Here is an 8957-nt window from a genome sequence, read left to right as displayed (position 1 = left end):
CCAGTGAGGTGAGGACACCACAAGATTGAACCCATTACAAAGCACCTCTCCCGCTAAAGATAAATCAATCGAGTTGGCCAAAACAAATATATAGATCGGAGAGAAATACAAAGCTATCACAATCAGGGATAATAAATTTTAGAAAAGAGTCAATTACCTTCAATGAATAATCTGATCATAAACCCACAATTCATCGGATCCCAACAAGCACACCATGAAACAAGATTACATCGGATAGAACTCCAAGAAGATCGAGGAGAACATTGTATTGAAGATCAAAGAGAGAGAAGAAGCCATCTACCTACCAGCTATGGACACATAGTTTTCTGGTGAACTACACATGCATCATCGAAAGGGCAGCAAGGTTGATGTAGAGCCCCCCCGTAATCGATTCCCCTCTGGCAGATTACCGAAAAAGGCTCCATATTGATTGCGGAAGAACAGAAGCTTGCGATGGCAGAAAAATTATTTTAGGTGGCTCTCTGGGGGTTTCCCGATATTTGAGAATTTATAGAAGTAGAATTAGGTCAGAGGGAGCTACGTGGGGCCTAGAAGGTAACAAGGTGCGCCTACCGCCCACCAGGGCGTGCCCTATTGTATTGTCGTCTTGTTGTTGTCGTTTGGTGTCCTCCGGAACTTTCTAGGGTCTCCTTTGTTAAGAAAAAATCATCAAAACATTCCGTCGAGTTTGGTCTTCGTTTGGTACAGATTTTTTGGAAAACAAAAAACTAGTAGAAAACAACAACTGGCACTAGGCACTAGGTTAATAGGTTAGTTACCAAAAATGATATGAAATTGCATGATAAAGCATATAAAGTATCCAAGATTGATAATATAATAGCATGAAACAATCAAAAATTGTTTATACGTTGGAGACGTATGATGTCGCTTGAAGCTATGTTGGTATTTCCCCAAAGAGGAAGGGATGATGCAGCACAACGGCGCTAGGTATTTCCCTCGGATATGAAACCAAGGTTATCGAACCAGTAAGAAAACCAAGCAACACAACGTAAAAAGCCCCTGCACACAGATAACAAATCCTCGCAACCCGACGTGTTAAAGGAGTTGTTAATCCCTTCCGGATACGGCACCTCAAGATAGGCAAACGAACGTGAGATAAAATTGTAGTAGATTGATAGAGCGAACACCAAATAAAATAAATAAGAATATATTGCAGCAAGGTATTTTTGTATTTTTGGTTTAATAGATCTGAAAATAAATGCAAAGGAAAATAGATCGCAAAGGCAAATAATATGAGAAAGAGACCCATGGGCCGTAGGTTTCACTGGTGGTTTCTCTCAAGAAAAATAGCAAACTGTGGGTGAACAAATTATTGTTGGGCAATTGATAGAACTTCAAATACTCATGACGATATCCAGGAAATGATCATTACATAGTCATCACGTCCAAGATTAGTCGATCGACTCCTGCCTGCAACTACTACTATTACTCCACACATCGACCACTATCCAGCATGCATCTAGTGTATTAAGTTCATGGAGAAACGGAGTAATGCAATAAGAACGATGACATGATGTAGAAGTGATCTATCTATGTGGAGATAGACCCCATCGTTTTATCCTTAGTAGCAACGATACATACATGTCGGTTCCCCTTGTATCACTGGGATGAAGCACCGTAAGATCGAACCAACTACAAAGCACCTCTTCCCATTGCAAGATAGATAGATCAAGTTGGCCAAACAAACCCCAAATATCGAAGAAGAAATATGATGCTATAGGCAATCATGCATAAAATAGATCAAAAGAACTCAAATACTTTCATGGATATAAAAATATAGATCCGATCATAAACTTGAAGTTCATCGATCCCAACAAACACACCGCAAAAGAGTTACATCATATGGATCTCCAAGAGACCATTGTATTGAGAAGCAAGAGGGAGAGAGAGGAAGCCATCTAGCTACTATCTACGGACCTGAAGGTCAACAAAGGACTACTCCCGCATAATCGGAGAGGCACCAATGGAGGTGGTGAACCCCATCCGAGATGGTGTCTAGATTGGATCTAGTGGTTCTGGACTCTGCAGCGGCTGGATTAATATTTCATCGACTCCCCTAGGGTTTCTGGAATATTGGGGTATTTATAGAGCAAAGAGGTGGTCCGAGGGGCACCCGAGGTGGGCAGAACCCACCAGGGAGCGTCTGGGCTTCCTGGTGTGAACTGGTGGGTTGTGCTCCCCTCAGAGAACCCCCAGGCGCTGCCTTGGCCGATTGGGTGTCTTCTGGTCCATGAAAAATTTCCTTAAAGTTTCATTGCATTTGGACTCCGTTTGGTATTGATTTCCTGCGATGTAAAAAACATGCAAAAAACAACAATAATCACTTGGCACTATGTTAATAGGTTAGTACCAAAAAATGATATAAAATGATTATAAAACATCCAAGATTGATAATATAACAACATGGAACTGAAAAACCACAAGTATAGGGGATCGCAATAGTTTTCGAGGGTAGAGTATTCAACCCAAATTTATTGATTCGACACAAGGGAGCCAAAGAATATTCTCAAGTATTAGCAGCTGAGTTGTCAATTCAACCACACCTGGAAAACTTAATATCTGCAGCAAAATATTTAGTAGTAGAGTAACATGGAACTAACGATAATGGTGGCAAAGGTAATAGTATTAGTTTTGTAGTGATTGTAACAGTGGCAACGGAAAAGTAACTAAGCAAAGATCAATATGTGAAAAGATCATAGGCATTGGATCGGTGATGGATAATTATGTCGGATGTGATTCCTCATGCAATAGGTATAACATAGGGTGACACGGAACTAGATCCAGTTCATCAATGTAATGTAGGCATGTATTCCGAATATAGTCATACGTGCTTATGGAAAAGAACTTGCATGACATCTTTTGTCCTACCCTCCCGTGGCAGCGGGGTCCTATCGGAAACTAAGGGATATTAAGGCCTCCTTTTAATAGAGTACTGGAACAAATCATTAGCACTTAGTGAATACATGAACTCCTCAAACTATGGTCATTACCGGGAGTGGTCCCGATTATTGTCACCTCGGGATTACCAGATCATAACACATAGTAGGTGACTATTGACTTGCAAGATAGGATCAAGAACTCACATATATTCATGAAAACATAATAGGTTCAGATCTGAAATCATGGCACTCGGGCCGTAGTGACAACTATTAAGCATAGCAAAGTCATAGCTACATCAATCTCAGAACATAATGGATACCGGGGATCAAACCCTAACAAAACTAACTTGATTACATGATAAATCTTATCCAACCCATCACCGTCCAGCAAGCCTACGATGGAATTACTCATGCACGACGGTGACCATCATGAAATTGGTGATGGAGGAAGGTTGATGATGATGATGGCGACGGATTCCCCTCTCCGGAGCCCCGAACGAACTACAGATTAGCCCTCCCGAGAGAGATTAGGGCTTGGCGGCGGCCCCGTATTGTAAAATGTGATGAATCCTTCTCTCTAGTTTTTTTCTCCCCGAACATGAATATATAGAGTTGGAGTTGAGGTCGGTGGAGCACCAGGGGGCCCACGAGGGAGGGGGCGCGACCAGGGGGGTAGGCATGCCCCCACCCTTGTGGACAGGGTGTGGGCCCCTGGCCTTGATTCTTTCGCCAGTATTTTTTATATATTCCAAAAATATTCTTCGTTGATTTTCAGGTATCAAATCCCCCAAGCTTAAACCTTTGCTTTTCCTCAAGCAATTCAGTTGACAAACTGAAAGTGATAAAGAAAAACTTTTACAAACTCTGTTTGCTCTTGTTGTCGTAAATATGTAAAGCCGGCATTCAAGATTTCAGCAAAGATTATGAACTAACCATAATCACAATAACAATTAGGTCTCATGTTTACTCATATCAATGACATAATCAACTAGCGAGCAATAATATTAAATCTCGGATGACAACATTTTCTCAAAACAATCATAATATGATGTACCAAGATGGTATCTCGCTAGCCCTTTCTGAGATCGCAAAACATAAATGCAGAGCACCTCTGAAGATCAAGAGCTGACTAGAAATTTTAATTCATGGTAAAAGAGATCTAGTCACTGTCATACTCAATGTAAACTAATAGTAATGCATGCAAATGATAGTGGTGCTCTCCAACTGGTGCTTTTTAATAAGAGGATGATGACTCAACATAAAAGTAAATAGATAGGACCTTCGCAGAGGGAAGCAAGGATTTGTAGAGGTGCCAGAGCTCGATTTTGAAATAGAAATGAATAATATTTTGAGCAATATAATTTCATTGTCAACATAACAACCGAGAGATCTCGATATCTTCCATGCTACACACATTATAGACAGTTCCCAAACAGAATGGTAAAGTTTAGACTCCCCCTAGCACGAACAAACATCAATCCATGGCTTGTCCGAAACAACGGGTGCCTCCAACTAACAACAATCCTGGGGGAGTTTTTTTTGCAATTATTTTGATTTGATTTGAGCATGGGACTGGGCATCCCGGTGACCATCCATTTTCTCATGAGTTAGGAGCGGAGTCCACTCCTCTAGAGAATAACCTGCCTAGCATGGAAGATATAGACAGCAATAGTTGATACATGAGCTATTCGAGCGTACAAAACAGAATTTCATTTGAAGGTTTAGAGTTTGGCACATCCAAATGTACTTGGAACGGCAGGTAGATGCCGCATATAGGAAGGTATAGTGGACTCATATGGAATAACTTTTAGGGTTTATTAGAAGTGGATGCACAAGTAGTTTTCCCGCTTAGTACAAGTGAAGGCTAGAAAGAGACTGGGAGCGACAAATGTCATGAACATGCATTAAAATTAATGAACACTGAGTGCAAGCATGAGTAGGATATAATTCACCATGAACATAAATATCGTGGAGGCTATGTTGATTTTGTTTCAACTACATGCGTAAAAATGTGCCAAGTCAGGCCACTCGAATCATTCAAAGGAGGATACCACCCTATCATACCACATCACAACCATTTTAGTAGCACGTTGGCACGCATGTTAAACCATTATAAACTCCTAGCAAATTAAGCATGGCATGAGCAACTATAATCTCTAATTGTCATTGCAAACATGTTTCATTCATAATAGGTTGAATCAGGAACGATGAACTAATCATATTTACAAAAACAAGAGAGGTCGAGTTCATACCAGCTTCTCTCATCTCAATCAGTCCATCATATATCGTCATTATTGCCTTTCACTTGCACAACCGAATAGTGTGGATAATAATAATAGTGCACATGCATTGGACTAAGCTGGAATCTGCAAGCATTCAATTCAAGGGAGAAAACAAGGTAATATGGGCTCTTTGTTAGATCAACAATAATGCAGAGGAGAGCCACTCAACATTTTCATTATGATCTTCTCCTCTCGACGTCCAAAGAAAAGAAATAAAACTATTTACGTGGGAAAGCTCCCAACAAGCAAAAGAAGAATGAGAAATGTTTTTGGGTTCTCTTTTTAATTACTACTCCTACATACATGGAAAGTAAACTAGCTAAACACTACAACTAACTTTCTTGGTTTTCTTAAGGTTTTTCAAACACACAAGAAGAAAACTTAAAGAGAAAAACAAACTAGTGTCAAGACCGGTTTTCCAATAAAACATTTATTGAATAAACGACCATTTTATTAGACCAGAATAGAAGAATCCTCCTTACTGGTAGACAAATCCTTGATACAGAAATCCAGAATTACTAAATATTATATAAGGTTCTGCTGAGGCTGCTCAATGATTTATTACAAGCATGCCGATATTATACATAAAGGCGGATATGACACAAAGGGTATGGTGGCACAACTACTGACTCGTAATAAAAGTGGTGGTGGATATGTCACAGTGAAGTGGGTGACATGACTCCAAAATCTTACAGCTGATCAAGTGCCAGAGTGAGGCATGATGATTTTATTAGGGTAGCGGAAGCGTATATAATACAAGTGACCAACTCCAAGATCGCACGGGACTGAGTGGGACTCCTCTAGGCGTCGGACTCGCTATCGTACTCTTCATCCATAAGATCGCCTTCGTCAATATCTGGCCAAATCAACAAGCCAGGTGAGTACTTTGAATGTACTCGCAAGACAGTTTGGACATAAGATATAACAAATGCAAACATGATGCACATGAGCATACTAGTAATGCGCACTCCGATAACAAATTTGCACTGCATGTTAAATAAAATTAAAGTCATCCGGTAGTCCTCTCGAAATCCCAACAAAATAGTTGAAGACCAATCGGGTGTCTAAAGCGACGCCTCAAAAGGTATAATAACTTAACATGCCACAGTCGTTCGTCAAGAAGACACCACATAAAGGGCTTATATTGAAACGTAAATGACAGTACGTGCCACAGTCGGACGTCTAAGCGACATCTTGAAAAGGGCTTATAATGAAAGTAAATAACAAGGATGTCGTAGTCGGACGTCTGAGCGACATTACATAAAGGGCTTATATCAAAAGTAAATAACAAGAGTGCCACAGTCGGACTTCTGCGCGACATCACATAAAGGGCTTATATCAAAAGTAAATAACAAGAATGCCACAGTCGGACGTCTGAGCGACATCACATAAAGGGCTTATACCAAAAGTAAATCACAAGAATGCCACAGTCGGACGTGTGAGCGACATCACATAAAGTGCTTATATCTCATCAGTCGAATTCAAGTAGCTCTCATGAAGGTAACATCATTCCACGGAATACTCGATACATGATAATAAACTGGCTAGTCCATCCACAGGAATAACATTTAGCCGGGTTTACCACTCTTAGTTTCATGCTTATTCTCCGAAGACTGTCACTGAGACTGACGCTAAGACTGATACTGAGATTGACACTAATATGTTGTTCAAAGTCCTTGAACATGGACACGGTTACTCGAATGGTTATTGCTCTGCAGAGTTGTACTCTTTACCCACAGCCAGCGGATTTCAGTAGTCACAAAGCACTAGTTCCGCTTACGGTATTTTAGGAGAAACACATCTAACCAGTACACACCCATTCCACATTCTGCTACCAGGAATCACACTAGGCAATGTTCAAGAAAAACTCTAGGACAGGGAGGCTACAACGTCGAATAGCATGGGATCAAATTTATATCGCGCGCTCTAAGGGGTGCCCCCTCTCGGTTCCAACCGGAAACACCCACGCCCCCTGACCGGATGACCGGCTTTAATCCAGTGTCACAGCCCTAGAATTGTTTGCAATAGTTGGATAAGAGAGCATCCATGCATCATGTCTAATTTCTGAAAGTTGAATTGAGGTTTGTTGAAACCCTCATAAATCAGTTCATAAATAACCAACTTTAAAAATCTTCTCAAATGAGTCCAATAAAATGTTCCTGTTATTCTATAGAATTATTGGCAAGAGCTAAAATTCAAACCAATATTTTTATGAGCTCAGAAACATTTATTTTGGCCATTTGAATTAATCCAATAATTATTTGCTTTGGATTTATATTTAATATATATTAAATATAACTTCAATAATTCTGGAAGTTTGTGAGTGGCTTTGTATATATTTTAGCAAGCCATATAATAACCTACAGAATTTATTAAAATGATTTAGTGGCTAAAACTAAATCAAAACAGAGAGGAAATAAATAGAAAATTGAAACAAAAGAGACAGGAACGAACAGAAACTTACCTTTGCCAACTCACCTCTGCAGCCACCTGGCGCCCCAAGTGGCCAGCCCAGCCCACCTGGCCCCTCCCCTGTCGTCTTCCTCCCCGCGCCAATAGGCAGCGCGCGTGGCCGAGGCACGCCGGCACGCGCCCGGCCACCTCCTGCTTCCTGCCGCTTCCCCCTCGTCGCCCTGGGCCTCCCTTGCGATGCCACGCAGTCCCGACCCATCTCTCACTCTCTCAAGCGTTTTCCCCTCCTCTGCTCTCTTCCCGAACAGAGCCCGTCGCCGCCGCTCGCCGTTCCTGTGGCCACCGTCCACCCCTCGCCCTACCACTGAGCTCAGGAGCTCCGCCTCGACCCCCTCTCCCTCCCCACCGAGCCACGTCCCTCCGGAAGCCCTGCAGCGTCGTCCCCAACCTCGTCTTCAACCTCTGACCGCCGGCGGACTCGTCGGGGATTCGCGAGCTCCGGCCTCTCCCCGGCCTCGCCGTCGCCTCTGCTGGATCCGCCGTGATCTTCTACGCCGCCTCCCCCTCTTCTTTGCTTTGTTTGCGCCCTCTAACCGCTTCCTCCACCAGAGCCGAGACGCTCCGCCGCAAGAGCTCGTCGCCGGCGTTGCTCCGGCGACCATTTGGTTGCGCCAATGTGCCAATCACGCCCGCTGCACCACATAGTGCCTTGCCTGCGCTTTAGTTTACGCTTTTGCCCGCTGCAGCCGCGCTCCCGAGCTCGGCCGAACTCCGGCCGCCGCTGCCATTGTCGCCACCGTTGTTCCGGGCCATCTCCGGCGAAGCTGAGAGCACCACTCGACGCGCGCGAGCTCCAGCTAGTCGTATATGGGCTCCTCCATTGATTTGGTCACCGGAGGAAGTTTTCCGAGCCTTGCCGCCGTGTCTGGCATCGCCTGCATCGAGTCACCGGCAGGTTTGACCTGTTCGACCCGGGGTTTGACCTCCCTAGGGTCAACACACGTGGGGCCCGCCCCTGACTACATTAGTTAATTGTGTCACTGACGTGTCGACCCCACTGGTCAGGTTTGACCTGGACCGGGTCAGTTGACCTACTGACGTCACAGTGACATAGCGCTGACGCCATAACTCATTTTCTGGATTATTTATAATTCAGAAAATCACACAAAATGTTTAAAACTTCAAAAATTCATAGAAAATCAACCGTAGCTCCAAATCAAACAAATTATATATGAAAAATGATCAAAAAAATCCAATCTATCCATCTGTACCATTTTCATGCATGTTGGAACAACTTAAAGTTGCTGTTTAGGACAATCCAATTAAATGGCATTTAAGAAAGCACATATGGAGTTTGAATCTG

The sequence above is a fragment of the Triticum urartu genome, chromosome 3 (assembly GCF_003073215.2).
Source record: "Triticum urartu cultivar G1812 chromosome 3, Tu2.1, whole genome shotgun sequence".
NCBI classification, from domain to species: domain Eukaryota; kingdom Viridiplantae; phylum Streptophyta; class Magnoliopsida; order Poales; family Poaceae; genus Triticum; species Triticum urartu.
The sequence above is the reverse complement of the archived record's forward strand: the minus strand, read 5'-3'. Positions refer to the sequence as shown.